Consider the following 27,506-nt stretch of genomic DNA (forward strand, 5'->3'; position numbering starts at 1 on the left):
TTCTCCTGTCTCTGTCTCTCTTTCTCCTCCCGTTCATGCTGACGCTGTCTCTCTTCATGCTGTCTCTGTTGTTCACGATCCTCCAGCTCTCTCAGTTTTAGCTCTTTCTCCCATTCCAGCCAATTCCGCTCCACGGATGCCGAACGTCGCCGGGAGGATCCTCTGCTGGCCGGCGAGCTTCGCCGGGAGGGTCCCCTGCTGGCCGGGGGGGTCACGGCGCCTTCGGTATTTGCTGGGCTCCTCCCCACCCTTCCCCTAGGCATAGGAAGGAGGGGTCTCGGGAAGCCCTCAGCAGCCGGCTGACCACTCCCAGCTGGGACAGACACTGGTGCCTGCGCTGCATTTGCCAGGCTGCTTCCCTGAGACACAGGGATCAGTTCATTCGCGCGATCTTCCGCCTCCAGCTGGGCAATGAGCTGTTCTTTGGTGAGCCTCCCAATGCGCAGCCGCCTCTGCTTGCACAGCTCCACCAGGTCGCTCTTAAGCCGCTTGGCATACATCTTCCTGCTGGCCACTCACCGGCCTGTGTGCTCACAGCTCCCCACAGTTCCCAGGGGGACCCCTAGTGTGCCAGCCCTTCTCGAGGTCACCACCTCTCTGCCAGGGTCGAGCTGCAGACTCCTCCGCCCCTGGGACCACTCGCTGCGATCCCCCCGGGGGACCCTGTTACTGCAAAAGTCCTTCTCGCTGGTCACACACTCCCAGGGGTAATAACCGTCTCTCTCTCACTCTTCAGCACGCCTGGTCCCCGTCAATCCCCCTTCGTTTTACTGCTCCCCAGTCACTTACTGCAGGAAGCGCCGTCCACGGGGTGCAGTAGATCCCGCCGCTGCCACCAGTTGTCACGGAGTATTGGGGGACTCAGGGCCCTGCACCCCCGGCTTCCTGCGATTCACCATGACTCTCAGCCAGCCAGTAAAGCAGAAGGTTTATTTGGATGACAGGAATACAGTCCAAGACAGGTCTTGCAGGCACAGACAACAGGGCCCCCCTCAGTTAGGTCCAGCTTGGGGTCCCAGGGCATCCCAGCCCACCCCCCTTTGGGGGGTCAGAGCCATCTCTGCCTCCCAGCCATCTCTCCAGCCTGCTTCCAGCACTCTGCCTTCAGCGACCCCTCCCACAGCCTTTGTTCAGTTTCCCGGGCCAAGGTGTCACCTGGCCTCCAACCCCTTCCTGGGTTCTCATGTTACACGCTCAGGTATTCTCCGGTCAGACTCCCATCCCCCAATGCAGACTATCCTAGCCACACTCCCCTGTCAGCATTCAGACACCACAGTAAGAACAGGCCCAGTTCGTCACAGGCTGACGATCCTGTTGTGCAGGAACCAGGCTGCGGCTGTTCCCGAGATTTCCCCTCCCCACAGAGCGATGCAGGGCTCAGGGGCTAACTATCCTAAAACTCCTGATCTCCTACTCCAGCGCTCCAACACTCACAGCAGGCAGCAGCCCTGAGCTGGCGGGCAGAGCAGAACTTGCTGCAGGGTGCCTGGTCCGTCTACGGAGCTGGAGGACTAACTCTGCCTGCATTTTCCCATCAGACTCACTACACTGGGAGTCACCTTGGAGAGGGAGAGGACCCCGCTGGGGGATGTTGCTGCCAGGTGCCCAGAGGCCCGTTCCCAGGAGGACCCTGCATGCACCCTGGGTCTCCCCAGCTCACTCCCAGCCAGCCCTGCCTTTCAGTGGCTAGCTACGGGCTGGCTTCTCCCCTCTCCAGAGCTCTCAGGGGCAGCATCTCACTGAGAACCTTCCTCTTGGTCAGGCTGGTGCTTCTTCTTAGGCTTCGACTGGTCAGCCTGTTGGGTCTACCCCTCCTCTCCCTCAGACACTGCTCCACCCGGCAGCCATCCAGGCCCTCTACTATCTGCACCTCTGAGCCAACAGGGCCCTTGCCGCTCAAAACAGTGTCTCTCCTCTCTCCCTTTGGGTCTGTCCTTGGCCCCCTGCTCCCAAGACAGCGCCTCTCCCTGAGCTCCCAGCACACACAGACCCAGGAGCAAGGTGAGCTCCCTGGGGGTTACAAACCTGCTCCTTTTCTCGTCAAAATTGTCTGATGCTGGAATGTCCCTGCCCCGCTGGAGGTGGCAGCGTGGCGCACAGGGTGTGCTCTCCTGGGGAGCCAGATGGCCTTGTGCTTTGAGCCTGCCATGAAAAGCCCCTAGCCGGGGAAATGCTCTGAGCAATCCACAGGGTCCCTGAGCACCAGTGCACTGTGCTGCCACGCAGCCACCTGCCCTGGGGGGCATACACACGAAGGGTTGGGTCATGGACGATTCGTGGGGGCTTAACAGACTTCAGCTACTCTCTCCCACAGCCACTGGCCAGAGAGCTGAGTAAATCTGCCCCTACGCACCCCAGCACACGCCCTTCCCGCTGCCTGAGCTAATGCATTCTCAGCCGCAGTAACAGAAACAATCACCATTTTACAATAGGGAACAACGTGGCCTCCCAGCAAGCTCATAATACCCAGCCTAACAAGGTGTTTGATATTTGGCCCTTGCCCCTTTACACAGGACAAATACCCTCGCGAGCGCATCCAGCAGTCATCGAATCGTAGGGAACGGGGTCAGCAAGCCAACCCGGGAGGCCCAACCTGAACTCACTGCCTTCTGCCAGAGACAAATGCCCCCCTACACCATCCCCACTAACATGGGGTCCTCACCATGCCCCCGTCCCTTCTTCTGAACTCCTGCTGTGCATCACCCGAGCCACCTCCCCCGGGGATCTGTACTGGGACCAGCACTGCTCAACGCAGTCTGGAAAGGGGAGTGAACAGCGAGGTGGCAAAATTTGCTGATGATACTAAATTACTCAAGACAGTGAAATCCAAACAGACTGTGAAGAGCTACCAAGGGATCTCACAAAAATGGCAGATGAAATTCAATGTTGATAAATGCGAAGTAATGCACACTGGAAAACATCATCCCAACCAAACATACAAAATGATGGGATCTAAATTAGCTCGTATCACTCAAGAAAGAGATCTTGGAGTCACTGTGGATAGTTCTCTGAAACCATCTGCTCAATGTCTATTCTGCTGCCCAGTTGCTTTTCATGTATCTAATGTGTTCCCTGAATCCTACCTTCCGCCATTTCAGCCCATTGCTCCTCACTGAGGTGTGTAGCTCCCTTCTTTCACTGATGCTATTGCTTTGAAGGGAATTCATAGAACATGATCATGACTCCACCGAGGCTTTGTTTTCTGGCTTATATGCATTCATCTGCCTACTACAGTAGGTTTTACAGAGAGAGATCCAGGCCAAGGTAGCCAATGGCCTGGTGGCTAGGGTGTGGGAGAGCAGGGACGTGAGTCCCACACCTGAGGTGGCTGCCCTGACCCCTGGGCTATTCAAGCACTGTCTCACTCTCTTTTGTTTCGCATGATAAATGTCAAATTTCTCAACCTTTTATCATGGTTGTTGGTCTTCTCTGGGCTCTCTCCAATGTGTCCACATCCAGCTTAAAGTGCATTGCCAAAACTGGACACAGTCCATCAGCTCAGGCCTCACCCGCGCTGAGTACAGCGGAACAGTTGCCCCCCATGTCTAACATATGACACTGCTGATACTACACCCCAGGTTGATATCAGCCCTTTTTGCAACTGCATCACATTGTTGGCTCATATTCCATTTCTGATCGTCTATAACCCCAGGTCTAGTTTAGCAGTACTACCACCTAACCAGTTGTTCCCCATTTTATAGCTGCGCATCTGATTTTTCCTTGCTAATTGTAGTACTGTGCACTTGTCTTTACTGAATTTCATCTTGTTGATTACAGACCAATTCTCCAATTTGTCAAGGTCATTTTGAATTCTAATCCAGTCCCCCAAAGTGCTTACAACCCTTCCCAGCTTGGGGTCATCCACAGATTTTATAAGCATACTCTCCACTCCATTATGCAAGTAATTAATGAAAAAATTGACTAGCACTGGACCCAGAACATGCCCCTCTGGCACCCTACTAGATACACCCACCCAGTTTGACAGTGAACCATTAATAACTGTTCTTTGAGTACAGTTTTTCAACCCGTTGTGCACCCACCTTATAGTAATTTCATTTAGGCCACATTTCCCTACTTTGCTTATGAGAATGTCATGTGGAACAGTGTCAAAAGCTTTTTTTAGAGAAGACTGAAGAAAAATAGACAGTAACATCTCAGCCTTCCTGGTTTCCTCTGTTATGAGCTCTTTTTGCCCGTGAAGTAGTGGACCTACACTTTCCTTCATCTTTCTCTTGCTCCTAATGTATTTAAAGAATCTCTTATGGATTTTTATGTCCCATTCATTATACGCCTTAGCCTTTCTGATTCCATCCCGACATGCTTGAGCTACACGGTGCAATAGTATCATTCCCAACTCTAGCTAACGCTACCTGGGGTGGAAAGAAGGGTGTAGGAGGGGGACACAACCAGAAGACAGACCAGGTATAGCCTGCTTAGAGGAAAGGGTAAAGAATGTGCAGGAAACAGATAGGATCCAAGCTCTCCTTGGTCATCAGAGAGCGAGATCATCACTCAGGCCATGACCCTGGTGTTCTAAAGACACTTCGCCAGCAGTTTCCACCCCTCTGGGGCCTAGTCTCCCTACACGATACAAGAGACGCCCACTGGAGTCAGCGAGTCACTGGTATCCTGAAGTGGGAGAGCAGGGCCCCAGGAGAGCAGCGAGGCTCCTCGCAGACCCCAGGCTGTGTGCTCGGCAAAGGGAGAGGCTGGTCCTGTGTGCTGGGCTCTTGGGGGTCAATCTGCATCAGGGCTGTCTGTGAGCTGAGCCAAACAGCCCCAGAGGCCAAACCCCGCCGCAATCCATGGAAGCGCCTACACTGGGCCAGTCTCTCCTTGCACTAGTTCACTGCTACGTTGTGTCCCCAGCCACAACCCTTCACCTGTTGGTGTCCTGAGACTTCAGGGCAGGGAGTGTCTCTGGTCTGTGTGTGCAGTGCCCCACACAACAGGGCCCCATCCTGAGCAGGGCCTATGGACCCCATCCAAACATAAACACTCTCAATGATAATGACCAGGCGTGGAGGGAGCATCTCTCCATGTAAGCTGGGACGGGCTGGGAGTCCTAGAATTGCCACCATGGCTGGAGGGCCAGGGCTCAGTCCGGCTCTTCGCTCCAGTCACTCTGTTCTCCCAGAGCTCAGGGGATCAGGGTTTTTTCACCTTGGCACTAGGATGAATTTATCCTTTCCGATCGATTGCTGAGCGCCGGAGGTGCCGAGCGCCGCGCTGGGGAGGCAGGAGAAGCTGCTTTCCCCTTAGTGCTTCTGCAGCCGCGTGACTTCCTGATAAAAGTTTAATAAATTGAAAGGCACAGTTTTCATTCCGTTGGTAATTAACTCCTGCCGCTGTGTTCCCTCCTAATTGTCTCTATTACGCCAGATAAAACTGAGATCAATAGGAACCAGAGTCTCTCGGCTGGGAAAGTCACAGTTAATTAATTATCGCTCTCTTGTGTGCACTCCCATCTGCTGCTGATCAAACAAGACGGGCCGCTCCTCACTCCCGGGCCAGGCCCATCTCCCCTTTCACAGTGCAGCAGGCTGCGGCCCAGCATAAGGCGTTAGCGGGAGCAGACCTGGGATGTCCCCTCTCTCATTGCATTCGTAGGTGGCGCTCCATTGCCTTGCTCCTGAACATCAGCTTCCCCCAGTCCCACTGACAGGGGCGGGATGCAGAGAGATTTACAGACACAGGCTTTTCCTTCTAAAATACTCCATTGATTGGCCACGTTTTTCTGTGTCAAGCAAAGTATCTGGGCCCCTCTCGAAAGCTCTGAGCGGTGCCTCTCCGTATAAGGCGCTGGGCTATTCCCTCTCACTGTAAAGTCTGTGGTAGGCCACCTCTGTGTCATGGTGCAGACGCACCCAGCCCTTGCAGGCCTGGGCTTTGTGCTGCACCAGCTGAGCCGTAAAACTCCGGCTGTGACCTTCTCCGTAGGGCTGTAGCGCCACAAGACTCTGCTTTGCTCTTTCTGAACTTCCGTATTAGCCACCCTCCCCTTTGTGTGGGGGTCCAGCTCTGTCAGGCGCTCTGGGATGCTTCTCTTGCTAGAGGGGGGCAGGTGCCTGCTGCAGGCGAAGGCCTGCCAAGTCCGCTGCTATAGACATGCCGTGGAGGGGTTTTGTGGGACTGTCATGTTCCCCTGTGAAGAATCCCTCTTTATGGCTCCAGCCAGGGCTGGGGGAGAAAGGGAACCCCACGTAAATGGGTTTTCCTTCCAAGATCCCCTCCCAGTCTTTCGCATGCTCCCGGCTATGCAGAGTCCTGGGGTGTCCCTTCTCCCGGTGCTGTCTGTCTCCACTGCTAACTAATCTCTGTATCCTGTTAATAATTCAGACCCCACCTCCTAGCATTTACCCTCCTTGAACCTGCTGTGTGCCGAAGACTTCCCCGCTGTGTGCAAGGAGCAGATACCCACGTGAAACAAACACTGTGCATGACAAATGGGCTGCTGCAGCCACACACCCAGGGTGTCTGAACACGACAGTGCCCAGAGCTGAGCCAGGCCCGTGGGGACCAGAAGCCAGTGCCAACAGCAGGCAGAACAGAGCCCCGGGGAGGGTGGTGGTGGGGGAAATCTGTTGGCCTCAGTCTGCTCCCTAGCTGGAGAGTTGTTCATGTCACAGAAAACCTGCCACAGAAGCATCTACCCACCCAGCCTGGGCAGCCGGTCCAGGATTCGAATGGGCCGTGGCATTTGAAGAACACCTTGCCCTGGCCTGCGCTGTGTAGAAAAGCTCTGTCTGAGCGGGGGGAGAAGGCACTTTCACAAGCACCCAGCACAGCCTGGGTCTGCTCCGGCCGCTGCAACGTCCCCGGCTAACTGGGCATGCTGGGAGACTTCCCAGGGCTGTCACCACAGCCGCTCCCGTGTCTGCAGCACGGGGCCCGTCTGCGTGGCATACCCCAGGGGAACTCTCGGCTGGGCAGTGTTAAGGTTCGGGGAAGACGGTGGAATGTAAAGGGCAGTACTGCACAGGTTGTCCTGAGAATGCACAGCCTCCTCACTGCCAGTGTCAACCCAGGACAGACAGAGTTAGGGCCAAGTGTGGACAAAATACCAACATGTGCCGGTCTAGAGAGAAATATCTGGGCACCCAAAGCTACTCCCCCTCCCCCGCCATGACACCCTCCAGCCCTATTTAATGCCTGTTGGGGGCTGTGGACCCAGATTAGACTCAACTGATTTTAAAGGAATTTTTTCGTATTTCCCCCATCCTGGAGATGACTGTGTGACCGTGGCTGGTTTTCTCAGGCCTTGGCCATTCACAGGACTCACTCCAAGCAGGCGGTGTCAGGGCTGCTGGCACTTGGTAACTTTATGCATGTGCTTATTTCAGTGCATGCACATCCGTAGGCAGAAGCGTCCACCCCACGCACCAGGCGAGTTGTGGCACTTTGCAAACACAGAGATAGGAACAGAATGCTCCAGTGCCCCCCTTGTGCCCAGGCATTAACATATACCGTAACCCAGCAGCCAAAGGCAGATTTTAGCCCTTCATCATCTCCCACCAGGGTCTGCCCAGTTCCTTGCTGCCGGGTGATGCTTCTAGGCCGTAATGACCCTGCTGGCTCTGATACAAAGCTGCTCACTCCACCATCTGCTCTTTGAAGAATGGCGTCGTCTCCTTTCTCTCCTGCGTTAACAGAAGCCCGGCATGTCTCAGGTGTTTCCAGTAAATCTCAGTCGTTTCTGCAATGCTTCCAACTGGCTGCTTGCAGAACATACGCTCCTGGCTCTGCTGTAGGGTAATTCTCAGTGTAGTTCCTTATCCCATTTCTATTCCCTTGGCAGGCCAGATCTCGGCCGTTTTGGCAGCCTTTCTGGATTCTGGGCAGTGCCGAAGGAGGGTTTTAAAAAAACATTCCGGTGCCTTGTGCCCCATTTCTGCATGCTCCTTTTCTCTCCCATCTCTACTGCTGCTGTCACAGCCCTGGCAAGTCCCCCTGGTAAACGGTCACTCGTGTGTTGTGACTGGACCCAAACCTTGGATCCCAGCTGGTTCTGGAAGGTGCTCATCCAGTCACTGTTTCTAGCTCTGGGCCTCTAGGCAAACTCCTGGGTGCAGCTCCTCATTCTAGCACCATCTCTTGGGACGTGGGATTCCTCAGTCCAACTGCCCTAGGTCCAGAACCCAGTGCTGAGTCCTCCCACGCTTCCCCAGGCGCTGATGGATGTTCCCCCAGAGTCCACCTCCACCAGAGTGCTGGGGATAGTTTACCTCTGCGGGGGCCACCTGGCAGGTAAATTAACTCATGCAGGGTTTGCACAGGAGTTTCTAAAACCAGGGTCACTGTATTCTCCTAGCACACGAGTTATTGATCTTTAGACGACCCAACCAAAGCCTGTAGGCTCTCGCTTCCGAGTCTGTGCTCACTGCTTCTGGTGCATCCCTAGGCTCAGTCCGTGTGTCAGGCAGGCAGGTCCCTCTTACCCTCGGACTCCTACAGTCCTGGTGTCAGGCGACGGTTGGTTGCGGAGAGAGCAGGAGACTGCACAAACCCTGCCCTTAGGCGCCTAACCCCTCTGTCCTGTGACTTCTGACCTGCTTCAGAACCCCAGTCAGTGGGGAGCGTCCCAGCCCCATCCTCGAGGGCCATACTCGGAGAACCGGTTCCCTTCAGCCTGGCCACTCCCCGTGCCACACCCACTGTCCTAGGGTGGACCCCTCTGATAGGAGAACAATCACAGCCAAAGACTCCTGGGAGCAGCATTACAAGAAGTTGCCCAGGCCTGTCCTTGACATCTTCAGGCAGTTACAATTATAGCCTCACAATGTAAGTCACGTTCTTCAAATTGGTGCTTTCAGTGTCGAGTCCCGGTTTTACAACAGCCTTGTGCGGACACGTACCAATCTGTCCCAGATGGGGCTTAAGGAGCTCAGTTTATGCAGCCTATTGAAGAGGACACGGAGAGGTGACGTGATCATGGTGTCTAGTTACTTACGCATGGACAAGAGATCTCAGAGTGCTGGGCTTTCAGCCTTGCTGACAAAGGCATAACGAGATCCACTGGCTGGAAGTTTAAGTTAGACAAATTCGACCTTGAAATAAGACTCAATTTCCTAGCAGTGAGGGTGATTAAATACCGGATGGAACTCCTTCCCAGGACAGGTGGTGGATTCACCATAGTTTGGAGTCTTTGGATTAGATATCTTACTCCAGCTTCTGAGAGAAATTCTATGGTCTGTGTGCGGGGCAAAAGAAGGTGTCAGGCTGTACGGTGCTGGTGGTCCCCTCTGGTCTTGAAATCTGTGAATCGACGAGTCTCCCTCTTCATCCACTTCCTTCGTGGGCTATGGGGAGAACTGCATTGCCCTCGGCTCATCACACTTGCAGCTCTGCATTAAGATAATGCCTGGAATCAAATCTCATGTTTCCGGGCTGCAGGGGTCAGGAAGGAATTTTTGCACAATTGACCAGATGTGGGTTTTTTTCACCTTCCCCTGAAGTATCAGAGATTAGCCACAGCTGGAGACAGGACACTGGATGGGATGGACTAGTGCTTTGAGGTGGTACAGAGAATCCTCTTTCTTAAATGCCAGTTGTGGGGCTTGCCCACATGCTCAGGGTCTAGTTGATCACCAGAACTGACGTCACAAAGGAATTGTTCCCCAGGTCAGATTGGCAGGGTCCTTGGGGTTTTTCACCTTCCTCTGCAGCGTGGGTGTGAATTACCTGCTGGGTTCATCTGGGCATGTCTCACCTGATCAGGCACCTTGGTTTCTCCTGTTCTCTGCCTGCGGCCCACAACAGTTTAGTCTTCTGAGGCCTGAAATGCTTTAGTGTAACTAAAGTCTTTGGGCTCAATGTAAGGGTACCCAGATTAAACTTAATGGCCTGTGCTGTACAGGAGGTCAGACTACAGGGTCTAACACCCCTTCTGGCCTTCAGCTCTATGTAACTATGAAACTTAAGACAATCAAACATCTGTCAACATCTCCCCATTGATCTGTGTTTGCTTTCGGCTTTGGTTTGGTATCTTGGAGCAAATGCAACGGGCTGTCCTTCCTGTGTAAGGACCTCTAGACCTTCAAAAAATGCATCTGCTGAGAGTAAGCGCTGGGTAGGAAAGAGTTTGCCCGTCCCATGAGAATTTTTGAGATTTCAAAATTGCCCATCCTGAATCAGAACAAAAAGTTGAAATCGCAACAATTGTCATAGAAAATGACAAACATTTTGGTCTGGGTCAGTCAAACGGTTTCATTTTGATAATTTGACAATGTGTTTTGAATTCAGCCTTCTAAACATTTTTTAAAAATAAATTAACTTCAATTTAAAAACAAGCGGGGGGCGGGGTGTTGGGGGAAGGGGCAGCGCGGGGGCAGGGCCTCGGGGGAAGAGGTGACATGGGGACAGAGCCTCGGGGAGAAGGGACAGTGTGAGGGCAGAGGCTCAGGGAGAAGGGGCGGTGCAGGGGGGCAGGGCCGTGGTTCAGGTGCTGGTGGCCCCCATTTTTAGGGAGATTTCGCTGCTCCTGGATGGTGCTTTTCTCATGGGAATGACTACAATTCGCAGCCATGGAATTGCTCTTGCCAATTAATAAAACTATCACTGGGCAGTCTCGCTCACACACGCAGTCTCTCTGGGTCTCCTTTCCCACCATGGATTTCAATGGCGACGAGGGATCCATCACTGACACAACAAGCAGCCCCTCTAGAGACCTAGTACATGATCGTCTGTTGCCTGACACATTGCATCAGTCTTTACACCAACACACAGTCTGAGTGGTGACATTTTACATCCACTTTAAACAGGTGTAAAGGAAACACCGGGTGCTGGCTGAAGTAACCAGCACAGATCTGGGAGGGAGGAGCACAGGTTGCAGGAAGGGTTTGGAGGAGGGCCCAGGCAGTCGGTCTGTGTGCACATGGCTGGAATGTCAGCCCCAGCTGCAGCACCTCTGTACATAGTTCTCTTGATAAAGAGCCAGTTTAGTTGTACCAGCACGGCGTCCTTTCATGTTATTACCCAGAATGCAGTACATGAAACGTGGCCAAAGGAGGATCAGGCTTTGTGCAGTGTTTGTAGGCACTGAGGCATTTCCAGAGCATTGGGTCTGTGTAGGCTACCGAGCCGTGTTTCTGAAATCCTGTGGGGCAGAAACGCTGTCGGCCGAGTCCTGCCGTGGGGCTCAGCCCCTATTGCTGAGCGTCTGCGCCAATGAGAAATGATCCCTGGGGGCAGCTCTAGCTCTGGTCAGCGCAGACAGGTCTCCATCGTGTCCCGCATTGTCTGCTGCAATGTGACCCCCCACAGGTTGCCCCCCACAGAGCAGCAAGCCCGTTTTTTTGTGCTGCATTCCCCGCTTCGGAGAAGCCTCCTTTCCTCCATGCCAGAGAGGAACTTTGGCCCACACGGCACCCGGCCTCTGCCTGTCATCGCACTGGATTCCTTGGAGCTGATGGCCACAGCCTGTCTGCTTCGTGTCCTGTCATGCCACGGCTGCCCTTGTTGCCAGGGCACTGGAAAGCCGTGAGGGCGCTGTAAGGGTGAGCCCGAGGGCAGGTTCCTGCCTGTGCCCCTCACCCAGGCTGGATCTGACTGAGTCAATGAGCGAGGGCCCCAGCTGTGATTCCTACTGGCAGTGGGTTTTAGTGGTAAGGTTTCCCTGTGGCTTATTATAAATCCGGAGGCCCATGTGCTCCAGCACTCTCTGCTCTCTGCTGGGGGAAGCTGCACTAATCTGGATTCTTGCTACATTCCCAGCTGTGGCCTTGGGAAAGGCCTGTAGAGCGGAATAGGGACGAAATCAACCGGGCTCTGTAGCAACGTGAAGGGCATCTATTAAATTCACTCTCCAGCCCTAGGGAAAGTCCTCAGCAGGGAGATCCTTTGCACAGGGTTGTTTTTAAAGCTGTCTTCGGGGATCGTCTGGCAGGGATAGAATCCCGTGAATTCTGTCGGATGGTTCCCATCCTCTGCGGAGCCTACGACACTTTCCCCCTCACTCTCCGCCATGCACATGGGCAGATACAGAGGGTGTGTTTGTGGAGGGGAGTTAAGGAAGCCCGGCCCATGAGCTCGCCTCCTGAAGGGGCTACAGTGCCATGGACAGCAGTCTAGTCCTGTTGTGGAGTCCCATGATGCATTGCAGCAGGTCAGGCATAGGGAGTGTGTGGTGCGGTGTGTTATCAGCTATGTCCCATCAGGGAGCCCAGACCGTAGGGGAGAACGGGGGAGGGTACGAACTATAACTCCCAGGGGGCACCATGGCTTCTCAGGCGGATGCAGAGATCAGCCTTGACGAGACATGAAACATTTTGTTTCAGTTGTCACAACACAAGATTTCAGCCCAAATCGTGAAAAAAATTGTCTCCGTAAAACATGTCAATGAAACTTCATTTCCTGACGGGAAAAGATTTAATTTGAAATTTGTAGTCAACCGACCCGATTTCATCTCAGCCACTGAAAATCGCTTTGTAACCGTCCTTCGAGTGCCCAACGCAACACAACGGGTGTCACCTCACGCAAAGGCATTTTCCTTTCTAGTAGGAGCCGCGGTGAACGCACACACAGCTATGTTGATCTTAAGAGGGCACTTCCTCCGCTGATGCGAATGGAGAACCTTTTCTGCACCCATAGTGACTTGCTGAGCCTGCCTTCTATTTCCAAGGAGGATGAAGAGAATTTCCCCAGCAAAACAACTTGTAACTTAACACGTAAGCAACTTGTTTGTTCACAAATATCCCGACAACTTTGTATGTTGCAAAAGGAAACAGGGCGAGAGGGGAGGGAACTTGAAAAGCAAATGAACTTATGTTTTATGCTAACAGAGTACAAAAGTTCATCTTTAATGGGAGGGCAACCCAGAATGCTGAGAGCTCTGCTCTGACACACATATCGAGCTCAAATGCCTTTGAAGTATCTTCTGATTTTTCATTCTGCCTGAAGTAACATTAGATTTATGCAGCAGATGGGGAATAGTCCCTCGTTACGTGGCTCTCTTCTCCAGCACTGACTCCGAGATAAGGCAGCCCGCCTCGTCTGCACACTTTAGAAGAACTCTTAGACAGACTTGTGGTCTTCAGGGGCCTGAGTCTGTCGTTTGCATATTTTTTTTCTGTTTCGCTTTAAAATTACTCTTGAGAAGTCCAACATGTTGTGAGCATCTTCAAAGGAGAAGGGGGGGGGGGATTTGTCTGTGGAGCAAAAGGTGAATCATTTGAATTCGTTTGAAAACAACTTGGCTTGTGTTTGCGGGAAGAACTGGAGGAGGCATGAGACAGAAAAGCCTCTCCGTGACCTCCTTCAAACAAACCAGCTTTGAAGAAATCATTGAAATGCTTTGTGTGCAAACTTTGTAACTGCAAACCCCACCTGGAGCTGAGCTCCCCAACCTCTTGGGGGACCGGGACGCTCCCTGAAGGGCCTGCGGAGGGAGGAAAGCATTACCGGAGTGAGCTGAAATTAACGAGAGGGGCAGCGCGTAGCGGAGATCAAGGGGATCTAAGAGACTGGCAGATTCGGTTAGCAGCTCTGGTGGCCATGTGGTAGGCTGCCTGCAAGGAGGGGACCCCGGCTCACAACAGGGGACTCCTGGCTGAGAAGGGCTGACAAGGGCAAGTGGAAGAGAAGCCGACCCAGAGACTGACCCTTTGTTCGCAGCTTCCTTCCATCCACCTTGGGAACTTTATCGGCCTCGTCACCCGCAGTACAGGCAAGTAAACGGCACTGACCTCCTCGCTGCACAGGGGCAGGGAAGGGAAGTGGCCAGCCCAGGACCTGGTGTTGTGTGTGTAGCAGAGCCGGGGAGAGAATGCGGCTCTCCCAGCTCTCAGGTGTGGCACAGCCCAGTAACCCCATCCATCCTCTCCCAAGGCCTCTGACCCTCTCCAGACGGCCCCCTGCGATTTCAGCAACCTCCCATCTGCTGCCTCCTGCGGCCATGGTTCTTTGGCTGCTGCATGCACTTGGTCACACCTGAACATTGGCCCTGCCACACGGACATGCCAGGTACTGCGCCCTCCCCGCCCACCTGGCATGGCAGCATGGGAGCAGCGACTAGAACCCGGGAGGACTGTGATTCCAATAGGGGGCGGTCTCCAGGGAAGTACAAACTGAGCGAAGTGTCGCTTTTCTGAGAGGGGGCCTGCACGTTTCTGGGGCAAGGTCAGATCCCTGGCTGGGAATCCCGATTCCTCTTGGGGCTTTGCTTGTCCCGAGGCTCCATTCAGATTGAAGCTGACGGGTTCAGCAGGAGGAGGAACAAAGCCCAGCGGTGCGCTCTGTCACCAGGAAGGCTGGTGTGTAACATTGCAAATTAACTGCAGTAATTGAAGTTGTGCAAACATAATTTATCCTGGTAGGATTCACGGCTGCCGCAGACTGCCCTGGATTTGAGCTTTGATGTTTTCCCTGTTGGCCAGATGTGGAACATTTATTCTTTATACTCCCACTTAAAGCCATTCTTTTCCAGACAACTTTGCGTTATTCTTTCAGACTGCATGAAAGTTTCCCTGCAATTTGCTGTGCCTGGGGTCATTGATCTCCTTAGACCTTGACTAGTGAGCTCAGAAGCGATTGGCTCTGCCTGTCAGCATACTGCCCAGATCCAGGGAAACGAACTCAGCACAAGCCACGGATAAGCCTGACTCACTTCTGGCTGTCCCCTGGCATGCAGAATGAGGTTACACAGCGTACACGGCTATAAACTCGGGATTCACAGCTGCCCACCCCAGAGAGGAAGAATGGGCCAGTGGTTAGGGCAGCAGCCTGCGAATTGGGAGAGTTGGATTCAATTTGCTGTGTGACCTTGGGAAGTTACTGGGGCCTGGATCCACAAAGGGACAGAGGTGTCTATGTATGGACTCTGCTGAACAGCACAAGGTGGAAGACAGATCCTGGGGAAAGGCTGCAGATTACGTGACGCACAATTGTGCATCACCACCAATGGACTCTTGTACTCAAGGTTTCATCTCAGCCAGCAGAGGGCAGCATCCCAGTACTTGTATTTCCCCTCCAAGGTACAGCCAGCGCATCCACCCTAGGCGCCCAGCTCTTCAGCCAGGTGGAGACACCTGGCAATCCCCATCCTGTCTAGGGTGTTTCCAGGCTGCACAGTGCCCTGACTGTACGGTGACCTCCCCGGCAAAAGAGAGTCTGCCTCAGCAGGCCTGCGTCACTTCTCTCCTCCGAGACAGTGCACGGTGTAATTTCTCACCATTAAGTTAGCACACAGCTCACGTAAGCAAGCACATGTATTCTTAAGGTGAAAGCATTACAGAGAAAACACGTCAAAGCAATAAAAGACATGCAGGCTAATAAGCTTTTCGGAGATCACCCCAACTCCAGCAAGGGCTCTGGCCAGCGAACAGGCCTTCAAGCCCCACCCAGGGTCACAAGTTCATAACAGCTTCGGCTCAGCAGGTGCCCCCTGTCGTATGGGGCCTCGGCAGCCCAGTCCTGCCAACCCTTCTCTACGGATTGGTGCTTCCCTTGGACCAGAGGGCCTGTCTGTTTGCTGGAGCAGAAAGCAGGCCCTGAGTCAGTGTTAGCTCAATCTATGTATCCAAAAGGCCTTTCTTTGTCTGCTGCGCTCTGGAGAATCCAGTTTGAACCAGCAGAGGTGAGCGTCTGCAGGTGTTGGTTCTTTGCTAGAGATGTTACAATCTGAGTGAATTCGCCCACGTAACCCTGCAGTTCCCAGTCCTGGAGGAACTGTAGCTACCCATGGAGATACATACAGTCCCTGGCCCACAAGCGTATGTCAACCCATCTGTAGTGAGGTGGTGTGGTGCCCCTCCGTCCCGCATAGGGCCGAACTTCCCCTAGCCCCAACGTGGGCGGAGCCACCGGGTCCGGCACCCGCCCCTCCGAGGTCATGGCCCCGACCCGGAAGTATAAAAGCCCGCCTGCAGAGCTCAGTGGAGCCCAGGCCGGCAAAGAGAACAGACATCCCTGGCCGAGCTCCCGCTTGGGAGACAGCCGCAGGCCGCGAGCCGCCTGCTACCCCCCCGCGCCGGTCAAGCCTGCCCTGGGCCCGCTACCCCAAGGAGGAGCCAAGCCTGCCCCAGACCAGCTACCCCGAGGAGGACTGGCCAAGCCTGCCCTGGACCAGCTACCCTGAGGAGGACTGGCCAAGCCTGCCCTGGACCAGCTACCCCGAGGAGGACTGGCCAAGCCTGCCCCGGGCCAGCCATCCTGGTGGAGAGCTGCCAGACCTGCCCCCAAGCCCCGCACCAGAGGAACCGATGCTGCTGGACTGGCCCGAACCCGGCGTCACCAACGAGGTAGGCCCCGAGGGGGAACACGGAAGTAGCCCGGGGGTAGCCGACCCCGGTCCGGCTGCAGAGACATGTGAGCCGATGTCAGTGTGTTTCGGTCAGGACACCCCACTGACCAGCAGCGGCAGTAACCGCTGCTAGGGCCCCGGGCTGGAACGCAGTGGAGTGGGTGGGCCTGCGTCCCCCCCTGACACCTCCCGCTCACGGGTGGCAGGCTTCCCCCTCACCCAACGCTCAGGTAGGAACTGGGCCTCCCAAGTGTATTGTTGCTCAGCCCCCGCACCAGAGGGCCTGAGCGGTGACTGTTTGTGCCCCGCCCTGACCCAGGGCCTGGGCCTACTTTAAACTGTTGATTGCTGCTCAGCCCCTGCACCAAAAGGCCTGAGCTAGCGGAGTGTTTGCTCAGCCCTGCCCGAGGGCCTGAGCTCCCTGAGCTGTGGGTCGCTCAGCCCCTGCGTAAAGGGGCCTGAGCTTTGACTGTCTGTGCTGTAGTGAGTCGGTGTGGCGCCCCTCTGTCCCGGAGGGTAGGGCCCCGGCGCGAACCTACTACACCGTCATTGAAAACAATGGCCTCCAAAGAAAGGGAACTGAATTCTGTACGGCTTGTCTAGGATATTGCAGGCAATTGCCATACGGGCAGGCAGTTCTCCGCATGCCCAGAGCCTCTCCCCGCTGCTGGAGTGGCTGAGAACTCCGCCAGGTCCCAGACTATTGCAGATCATGCTCACTGCAGCCGGTTGGAAAATGCCAATTCATCAGAAGCGAAACTTTTTGCGGGGACATCCCCAGAGTCAGCGAAGCTTCGTCGGGAAGGTTTCTCAGGCGAAGGTTGGAATTTCTAGTCGTAACCAGAGACAGCCCAGCCTGCCTTAGAATGGTCAATAGCCCAGAGTTTAGGGCACTCTTCTAGGACGTAAGGGACCCAGGGTCAAGTCTCTGGTCTGACTCTGGCAGAGCAGAGACTTGAACCTGGGTCTCCTACATTGCAGGAGAGTACCCAGAACAGCAGCAATTGGCCTTCCTGTGGGGGGGCTGGGCTCTCCTAATCCCTCTCACCCACACCTCTCCTCCCTGCAAAAAAACTTCAAAGAGTCTCAGTTTTGTCCCAATGCAAAATGGGAACATTTGTAACATCTTGGAAAGTTTCATGGGCTGGGAAACCTGTTTGCTGCCCGGCTCTATTCGTGACCCGGGTGAGCCCAAGGGACATCAGTGGCCAGTTGCTCCTGGATTGAAGAGACACTACAGCCTCACTCACTGCCCTACAGATGGGATCATGGGCCAGCCCTGCAGCTCCAGACATAGTTTCCTGGGAGAGGCCCAACTTCTGCTTGTGTACGAATAGCCTGCCCCTCCCCACAGGCTTCAATCAGCCCAGCTGGGCAGGGTGGGACCATGTGACGTGCGTATCAGGAAGGCCATGGGAACATAGGCATCTTTATTAGAAACACAGCTGGGGGAAGAGCTGGGTATGTTTCCAGTGGAGTCCCATGGGGATCAGTGCTTGGCCCTGCGCCATTCAACGCTTTGCTCAATGACCTGGAAGAAAACATAAAATCGTCACTGATAAAGTTTGCAGATGACGTAAAAATTGGGGGAGTGGCAACTAGCGAAGAGGACAGGTCACTGGTACAGAGTGTGACCAGGTGCACCAGGCCCTTGGAAGCCTCCTGCTGGAGGCCTCATGGTCCTACCACACCCTGCCCCAGGAAAGGAGGAGTGAAGGTGGTTCCTTTGGGCCTGCCTAGAAAGGCTACAAGGAAGCAACCAATCAGAGCCCGACAGGCTCAGATAAAAGGTGCTGTGGGGGCTGAGCGGGGCAGAGAGTGGGAGGATGGGGGCTCTGCTCTGGCCTGGCCAGCTTATGGGCTGCATTAGCTAAATCTGGGAGTGAGAGGCGCTGAGCGCTCTAGCCCTAAGATACCGGACAGAGGGGAAGAGGCCAGGGAATAGCAGCAGCAACTGAGTAAAAGAAGCAGCATGTGGTTGCTATTTATAGGGTCCCTGGTCTGGAAGCTGGAGCAGTTGGTGGGCCCGGGTGCTGGGGAAGTGGGCTAAGCCCTGAGAAGGGGACGAAGCTTGTTTAGAAGGCCAGGCAAAGGGCAGAATTTCAAAGGCTCAGGGATGGGGCTAAAGACCCTGGTAAGGGCAGACAGATCATTTGGTGAACCGGACTGAGAGATGACCTAGTGGAGAGCTGGGGCAGTGAGAACAGGTGAAGCCAGAGTCTCTCCAGGGAGAAAGCCCGGGGGCGGGTGGGGGCAGTGCTCTATAATAGGGCAAGGAAGGACTGAAAGCTAGCCCCAAAGGGGCTGAGAACTGAGCCCAGAGACAGGGCTGAAGACACTAACAAGGGCACAGCCATCGTTCTTGTTGGGCCTTTCTTACCCCTGAAAGGGTTTGTCCATTTTAAACTGGGTGACTTGGCAGGAGGCTGAGCCACTGAAGACCCACCTAGTGAGGCCAACAACCTACAGGGGGCGCCAGAAGCAGAAAAGATTGCAGCACCACACCCGGCCAACAGGAGGCACTGACGAGAGGCGAGTGCCCCGTCACACAGAGCGATCTGGATCATTCGGTAAACTGGTTGCATACAAACAATATGTGTTTTAACCTGGCTAAATGTGTATGTCTCAGAACAAAGAACACAGGCTGCACTTACAGGGTGGGGGACTCTATCCTGGGCAGCAGCGACGATGAAAAAGATTCAGGAGTCGTGGTGGATAATCAGCTGAACATGAGCTCGCAATGTGATGTTGTGGCCAATAGGACTAATGAGATCTGGGATGCATAAAAGGGGGACTCTTGAGTGGAACAGAGAGTTTATTTTACCTCTGAATTTGGCACTGGTGCAACCGCTGATAGAATCCTGGTGGTCTCTAATCATCTCATCTGCCATATTCCCAAAGTCACAAGTTACAATCAGACGCCTCAGGGAAGCCATATACTGCATTATAGTCTCCCCTGGTTTCTGCTCACGCTGGCGAAATCTGTAGCGATTAGCTACTACATTCACTTTTGGCACAAAAAAGTTCTTTAATGCAGTGAGTGCAGTCTCCTATTTATCATCTGCAAGGGGAAAAGTGTAAAATATACGCTGCCCTTCTGCTCCAAGGCAGTGGATTAGCAGAGCACGCTTTCTTACTTCAGAAATCTCTGTAGGACTGATTGCAAGCCTCAAACATATGGATCCAGACAGTAAAAGCAATTGGAGGCTCACCTGGGCTTTGCAGAAAGGGTGCAGGTGGGTTCAGAGGCAGAAGATCCCATCCTCGTCCCCAAAATGTTGTTTCAACCAGGCAAGGTACTAACAAGCTTCAACTGGACTTTATTTTTACAATGGAAACCTCTTTACCAAGCTGATGCTGCACCCTCTGTCACTCTCACTCAACCTTCTCAACTTCTCCCCCCTCCTTCCTGTTTCCTGTCCGTTCATACTCCCAACAGCCATTACTCCCAGTTCTAATCATACAAGCAGCATCGAAACACCACACCTGGCTCCAGTTCTGGTGCTCATGATTCAAGAAGGATGTTAATAAATTGGAGAGAGTTCAGAGAAGAGCCACGAGAATGATTAAAGGATTGGAAATCCTGCCTGGTAGTGACAGACTCAAGGAGCTCCATCTACTTAGCTTAACAAAGAGAAGGTGAAGGGGTGACTTGATCATAGTCTAGGTGCAATGTACCAAGGGTCACAGTGGATTCTCCATCACTGACCATTTTTAAATCAAGAGGGGCTGTTTTTCTGAAAGCTCTGCTCCAGGAATGATTCTGGGGCAGGTCTCTGGCCTGTGGCCAGACAGGAGATCCAACAGGATGATCCCAATGGTCCTTTCTGGTCTTGGAATCTATGACTCCATGAATCTTGGCCTTGGTCACCGCTGTCCTGCACAGTCACCGAGACAGGCCCTAGGAGCTCCCAGCCGCTCCTGCTCCAAGCTGTGACCAGGGGTCACTGATAAACCATGGCTGCCTCCGCATAACAACTGGGGCTGCGCATGGAGCCATGGAGCAGCAGCTGCGAGTGGATGTGATAGGGCCGGGGGAACCTGAGGGGCTGGACTGTGGGAATGAGTCTCTGAAAATTGGGCTGAGCTCTGCACTATGGCCTCAGTGTCCCCCCAGGGCTCTGAATTCAGCAAGCAAAGGGCATTGGCAGGAGACAGGCCTCTAGGAGCCAGGCAGTTCACCAGCCTCTGGGCCCCCTGACTCAGTGTGTGACTCTGCTCGGGGGCCTTATGGAGACTGGCGGGTCTGGGGGAGGAGTGGGCTTTAGCACCTACAGACCCGGATGTGGATTTCACCTTGACTCTGGAGGTGGGACTAGGGTACCATCCGTCCGGGTTTCCCCGGACATGTCCGCTTTTTCAGTGTTACATGGCCGTCCGGGGGAGATTTCTAATCAAGTAGAAATGTCCGGGATTTCCCCCTTCCCCTCCTGCGGAGTGCGGCGCGGCTGATTGGACGCCTGGCCTGATTGAAAGCCGCTCGCAGCCACTAGGGCCTCTAGCAGCCAGAGTCCCTCCCCCGCTCCCTCTTCCCCCACAGAGCAGTGGCAGTGTTTGATTCCACGTGGAGCCTGCATTTCTCCCTCTGCCGGGTGAGCGGGAGGAGCAGGGCAGGCGGCGGGGGGTGTGTGTGTAGAGGCTGCAGGGGCAGGGCAGGCAGGGGGTGCAGAGGCTGCAGGGCGAGTGGGGAGCAGGGGGCACAGAGGCTGCAAGGGCGGGGGGGTGCAGAGGCCGCAGGGCGAGTGGGGAGCAGGGGTCACAGAGGCTGCAGGGGCGGGGCAGGCAGGGGGTGCAGAGGCTGCAGGGCGAGTGGGGAGCAGGGGTCACAGAGGCTGCAGGGGCGGGGGGTGCAGAGGCTTCAGGGTGAGGCGGAGCAGGGCAGGCAAAGGCATAGAGGCTGCAGGGGCTGCGGGGCGAATGGGGAGCAGGGAAGCACTTAGCAACCCCCAACCAAGATCAGAGAGGGAGGGAGGAGGGGGAATGCGGGGTGCTCAGAGGAGGGGGCAGGGACTTTGGGGAAGGGGTTGGAATGGGGGCGGAGAAGGGGTGGAGTTGGGGCAGGGCCGGGGGCGGGACCGGGGCCCCGTGGAGTGTCCTCTTTTTTAAATGTTTGAATATGGTAACCCTAGGTGGGACGGTCCCCGCTGACCAAGCTCTGCTAGTCTCACAGGCTGCACCTCCCTGTGATTACCAGGGGCCATCACTCCGAACGGAGCATCTGGAGCCACGGGGCGCTGTCTCTGCGAACAGCCGCCTTTCCAAGGCCGTGTTTGGCGTTACGTGGGGGTGGGTGTGTAGGAGTGTGTGTGTGGCAGGGGAGTGCGAGAGAGTTAGTGTCTGGTTGTGTGTGAGTGTGGGGTGGGCAGAAGGGTGTGTGCACCAGCCTGTGTATGCGCAGGGGTGCTGCTGTGGCTGTGGGTGTGTTGGTGTCTGACTAGCTCTGGCTGAGTGTGTGCGTGTGTGTGTGTTCCTGCAGTGCTATCACTCCATGCTCCGTCTCCTCCCACTCACGCTGGATCCATGAAGCGTTTAGCCCTTGAAAGCTCCGTGTTATGGCCCTGCACTGCGCGGTGTCTTTAGAACCTCCCTGCTCTCCGCAGGAAGCTCGTGGCTAGTCCATGAGCTGATCCGCCGGAGCGTCCCTAAGCGACTGTGACACGGTGATTGGTGCTATTAGCGGGTGGAAGAGGCCGGAGAGATTAACTGGGGACTGGCCCGGCTCGCTCAGAAATGACACCTTTTGGATGGGCTGTCAGGCTCTGCTGTGGGCTCGTTCTATTATTCCTCCCCTTGCTAGGCCTTCTCCAGTGACGGCTCTGCCAGGCCGGGTAATGGCAGAGCTGCCAATCCGGGGGAGATTAAATAAGAGCCGTTGTGAGTGGTCATTTCCCGGGGGAGTCAGAACATGCCATTTGTAGCCGGCTGATTGGCACCGCGGAGAAGGGGACTGTCGAGGAGGGGAGGAAGCAGCAGGGAAGGGCAGTTGCCCCTGAACGGGGAGAGGGTGTTAGGAGGCAGACCAGGGGGATTTCTCATAGAGGGCTCAGTGAAGAGCCCCCTGAGGGGAGCATGGACACCGGGCATGAGGGCTACGCGTGGGAGGCAGCCGGGCATCACTGTCCGGGTGGAGGTGACGAGGGGCGCACACGCCTGGACAGCGGAACACACTGGTGTGTGTGTGTGTTGAGCTAACGCTGGATGACACTGGGATGTGTGGGGCAAAGGTTTGATCCAGGGCAGCACGGGGTGGCGGGAGGCACAAGGAGTGCGGCTGTCAAGTGCTGACTAGGATGGGGCCTGCGAGGAGGTGGGGGAGGGGATCCTGTGCTGTGGATGGTGTGGGGCCCGATCCTGCACAGCCAAGCGTTACTATCATGAGTTTGTATTATTATCACAGCCTGCCGTGGACCTGGCCCCCGTTGTGCCAGGCGCTGTATAAACCAGAACGAGGAGAGAGCTGAGAACCGAAGTGTGGAGGAGAGACAGCAGATGGATACAGACACAGGTGAAGGAGCACATGGAAACCATTAGCTTGGTGTTAGCAGAGCGTGGGGTGGAGGCCTGATCCGGCATTGCAGAGTGTGGAGTAGGGTGCGATCCTGCTCTGTGAAGAGGGCAGCGGGGCCCAGGGATTGCTGAGGGCAGGGGAGCCTGATTCTGCATGGAGTGGGGGGCCCAAACCTGCATTATCAAGAGCGCTTGGGGGACATGGGGGGTTAGGGAGACACCTGCACTGCAGCATTACTGGGGCAGGGAGGGGGCTGATCCTGCCTTACTGGGCACAGGGGAGCACATTGGAACTACTTCCCCAGGGCATGGGGGAGGCTCCATCCCAGGGCTGAGATTGGATGTGTCTCTGCCCTGGCTCAGTCAGCAGCTCTCATAGGGAGTGTCTCTGCCTTGTGTAATGTGGGAGATCAGACAGAATGGTGGTGATGGTCTATGAATAAATCCTGCATGGAGGGGCCCGATCCTGCATCACCAAGACAACAGGGAAGGGCCTGATTCTGAATTGCAGAGGGAGCCCGATCCTCCATCGCTGAGACCACGGGGAGGTGCCTGAATGTAGGGATGGGCCCAATCCTACACCACAGAGACTGCAGCGAGGGACCTGATCCTACATCGCCAGGAGAGCTGCTCTGTGGCTGCCAAGTTCTTCCTTGCTGAGCAGCATGGTGAGATCTCGAGGGGGGTGTGTGGGGGGGGACACAGAACTAACTATTTGAGCCCAAGTCTCCTCTGACAGGCCTCAGTGCTTTTACCTGCCCACCTGCTGTGAGGGGGTTGGGGAATGCAGAGGGTTAGACCCAACACTTGGCCTTACTTGTGCTTCATTTGCATTTACAAGGGCGTGCACACCCCCTACTGTCTCCCTGCACCATCCTCCCCATGCCCACACACTTCCTGCTACAGGGGCCCTGCAGGATCTAGGCTGACGGGGACCATCATCTTGGTCCTCGGGTGCAGCTTCCAGGAGTGGGGTTTTGGCAGGAGGAGGGGGTGGCCATGATTCGCTGGGTGATGTCTCAAAGCACTTTCCGTCCTGCAGATGAAGGTGGCGGGATAGGTGCAAGGGAGTTATTGCTGTTACTGCTCTTTGCCCAAAAAGCCCCAATCTCACAATTGAGGAAGAGGCCATGGGGGTTAAAAAAAATACCACCCTGGTTTAGTGGGGAAGTGAAGACAGCTATAAAAATAAAAATATACAATAAATGGAGGAAATAGAAAATTGATAGTAATGAATATAAGTCAGAAGATAGGAGTTGTAGAACATTAATAAGGGAAGCAAAGGGACACAAGGAGAAATCTATGGCCAAGCAGAGTTAAGGACAATAAGGAGTTTTTAAAAATATATTATGAACAAAAATCCTGGCAATGGAACTGGTCCATTACTAGATGGAAAGGGTAGAATTTTCAGTACTTATCAATAATAATGCAGGAAAGGCAGAAGTGTTCAAAAAGTGTTTCTGTTCTGTATTTAGGGGAAAAAACAGATGACATAGTCTCATCATATGGTGATGATAGCACTTCTTACATTCCACTAGTGTCTCTGGATGGTAAACAGCAGCTACTAAAGTTAGACATTGTAAAATCAGCAGATCCAGATAACTTGCATCCAAGTGTTTTAAAAGAGCTGTCTGATGAGCTTGTTGGACTGGTAATGTCCAATAAATCTTGGTGCACTGGGGAAGTTCCAGAAGACGGCAAGAAAGCGAATGTTGGGCCAATTTTTTAAAAGGGTAAATGGGATGACCTGGGTAATTATAGGCCTTTCAGCCTGACATTGATCCTGGGCAAGATAATGGAATGGCTGGTAAGGGTAATATAATTCATGCAAATAACCTGGGATTATGGAAAATAGATCTTATCAAACTAACTCCATAGCTTTTTTTGATGAGATTACAAATTTGGTTGATAAAGGTAATAGCGTTGACGTACTATACTTAGACGTCTGTAAGATGTTTGACTTCATACCACACAATATTTTGATTACAAAAATAGACTGATCTCAAATTAACACGGCCCACATTAAATGGATTAAAAACTGGCTAACTGATAGCTCTCAAAATGTAACTGGGATCATCATCGATCAGGTCTGTTTCCAGTGGGGTCTCGATTTTTGGCCCTGCACGATTTAATATTTTTATCAATGACCTCGAAGAAAACATAAAATCATCCCTCAAAAAGTTTGCTGACGACTGTCAAGCTGGCTGGAGTGACTCACAAACGTGGGTGCCAGCCGCAGGGCAGACTTTGGGGCAGGCCTGTGGCTGGCGTTCTACAGGAGACCTGACTAGACGATCCCAGTGGTCCCTTCTAGCCTTGGAACTGATGAAATGCGGAGAGATGCTGAGCACCTGCAATGGACCAGTGAGTCTTGGCTTTGCTGGTTCTTTACTATGAATGGAGGGGGTGGTGCTGGGCAGAGATCTGTTCCCGGAGAATTGTTGGGGAGCCCTGTGGGCTCTTTGATCTGAGAGGCGAGGGAGCTGGGGGGGGGGGCTGACTGAGCCGGAGGGGCCCCAATGGGCCCAGGAGAGACCAAGACCAAGGAGACATGGCCAAGGGATGCTGAGCTGGCCAGGGAGGGAGCAGTGACTTGTTTGGCGTCTACAGAGGCTCCAGGCCTTACGTGGGCCATAGCCAGCCCCAGGGGGCCTTTGGACAAATGAGGAAAATGACAGACTAGAAGGAAATTAACAGAGCAGAAAATGCCAAATGATGTAGAAATAATTCCCTAGTTTAAGGGAAGCTTGTTGACTGTTTAATTTCAGAGCACAACTGTTTTCCTGTTGCTAAATTACAATATCAAAGTGAGGGGCCCAGCGGGACCCCGTGGGCCAATGGGAAATTGACATGCAAAATACGGGGCTTTCCCACACATAATGAAGCCATCGAGGAGGTGAGTACAAGCCAGCATCCCCACGCCCCACTGGGATGCCCCATGTGGGAGGGGCACAGGGGAACAGGGCAGGGCCAGGATTCTGGCTGTGCCTGGGCGGATATTCAGACAAATAAAACTATGAAAAGTTGCCAAGTCATCCTCCTACCCCGAGTGGAATGGATGGAATGGAAACCCCGCCCACCCCACAGCTCCTATCCCCAAATCTGACCCGTTGGAGCCTCCTGATTTGTGGGTGCAGGGCTTGGCCGTCCAGGGGTGACGCCGTGCGGACAAGAGCACAGATGTGGCAGGCAAGCCCGCAGTGTCGGCAGCAGACGAGGCCTGCAGGCAGCTGGCTGGTTATCTGGGGTAAGGCGCTAAGGTAGCAGGATCCGGGTAGCTTCCTCCGGGCCCTCTAGACGGAAGGGGAGCCCGTGGAGAAAGCAGCATGGAGGGGACTGGGATGGGGGCTGAGGAGATGCTGAGGAGCTGGGTGCTACAGTCTCACCCAGCAGGGCTCTCACTGCAGGGCTGAACGGACAGGGCAGGGAGGTGCTGGGAAACGGGTACCTTGCTCTGGTGGTACCATCCCACGGGGCCGTGGGGAGCCCCGGGGGGATCAGAGCCTGGGTGTGACAGCACAGATCTGAGCGGGCACAAGACTATCCAGCTGATCGCTGGGATATTTGGGCACCGTGACTACAGTCATGGGTGCGCCCAGTGCAGCAGGAGCCTCCAGTCTGGAGACGTGAGTCCGCAGAGCTCACCCAGCAACTGCCTGACTCGACCCTCAGCTGTGGCCGGGCGAGAGCTGTGGGGGTGAAGGAGCTGCTTGGGGGAGCAGAGGCCACTGCAGGGTCCCTTTTAAAAATCCTCCCCAACTGTTTGCACCTGGACCCCTGCGTTTCAGCCGTCCCATCCAGAGCAACCTCCCCAAATGCAGGGATGGAGCAGGTGAGCTAGTGACACTGGAGCTGGCCATGTCACTTCAAACCTCCCCAGAGCAGCATCAAAGCTGTCCTGTGTCCTGTCCCTGGGCCTCTGAAATCTGCCCTTGCCCCAGGGCCCTACTCTGAGCCGGGGCGCTGTGCTGCACACGGGGGCCAGGCTGACCCGGAGACATGGGGGCAGGACACTCCCTTCGATGTCAGAAATCCAGCAGGAAATCCCCTGTTGAGGAGCCCCCGAAGAGAGAAGGCAGCTTTCCCTGACAGAAGAAAAGAACTTTTCAAGGTGTCCTTTAGGCTTCACAGCACACACCGAGCTTGAGCTGCGCTCGGCCCCCCAGAGAAAATCACCAGGCTGTATTTTTTCTTTCCTTACACATAAATGGGCTGGAGCTACCCACGCCCTCTGCTCCAGGAGAGGCAGCGGAGCTTTCACACGCCCAGTCCTCGGAAAATCCTCCAGCACAGGGGGAGACGTGCACTGGAGCCAATGCAGAGTAGTGTCAAGTGCAACACAGTGCCACACATCCCACACAGCAATGAGCAACACAGCGCCACACAGTGCAACACAGCGCCATGCCTCCCAGCACACGAGGTGCCACGCAGTGCAACACAGCGCCATGCCTCCCAGCACATGCAGTTCAACACAGTGCCATGCCACCCAGCACACGCAGTGCCATGCAGTGCAACACAGCACCACACAGTGCAACACAGCGCCATGCCTCCCAGCACACGCAGTGCCATGCAATGCAACACAGCACCACACAGTGCAACACAGCACCATGCCTCATAGCACACGCAGTGCCATGCAATGCAACACAGCACCACACAGTGCAACACAGCGCCATGCCTCCCAGCACACGAAGTGCCATGCAGTGCAACACAGCACCACACAGTGCAACACAGCACCATGCCTCACAGCACACGCAGTGCCATG

The 27,506-nt window shown here is 54.6% G+C and overlaps 1 long non-coding RNA gene across 1 annotated transcript; it reads left to right on the forward strand.

Moving 5' to 3' along the window:
* The first annotated feature begins 22,638 nt into the window (after positions 1-22,638).
* Positions 22,639-26,249, forward strand: LOC117867874. Its single transcript, XR_004643531.1, has 3 exons — positions 22,639-22,742; positions 23,256-23,412; positions 25,513-26,249. It is a non-coding gene; the product is annotated as an uncharacterized LOC117867874 (long non-coding RNA).
* Positions 26,250-27,506: the final 1,257 nt, after the last annotated feature.

The sequence above is a fragment of the Trachemys scripta genome, chromosome 19 (assembly GCF_013100865.1).
Source record: "Trachemys scripta elegans isolate TJP31775 chromosome 19, CAS_Tse_1.0, whole genome shotgun sequence".
NCBI lineage: Eukaryota > Metazoa > Chordata > Testudines > Emydidae > Trachemys > Trachemys scripta.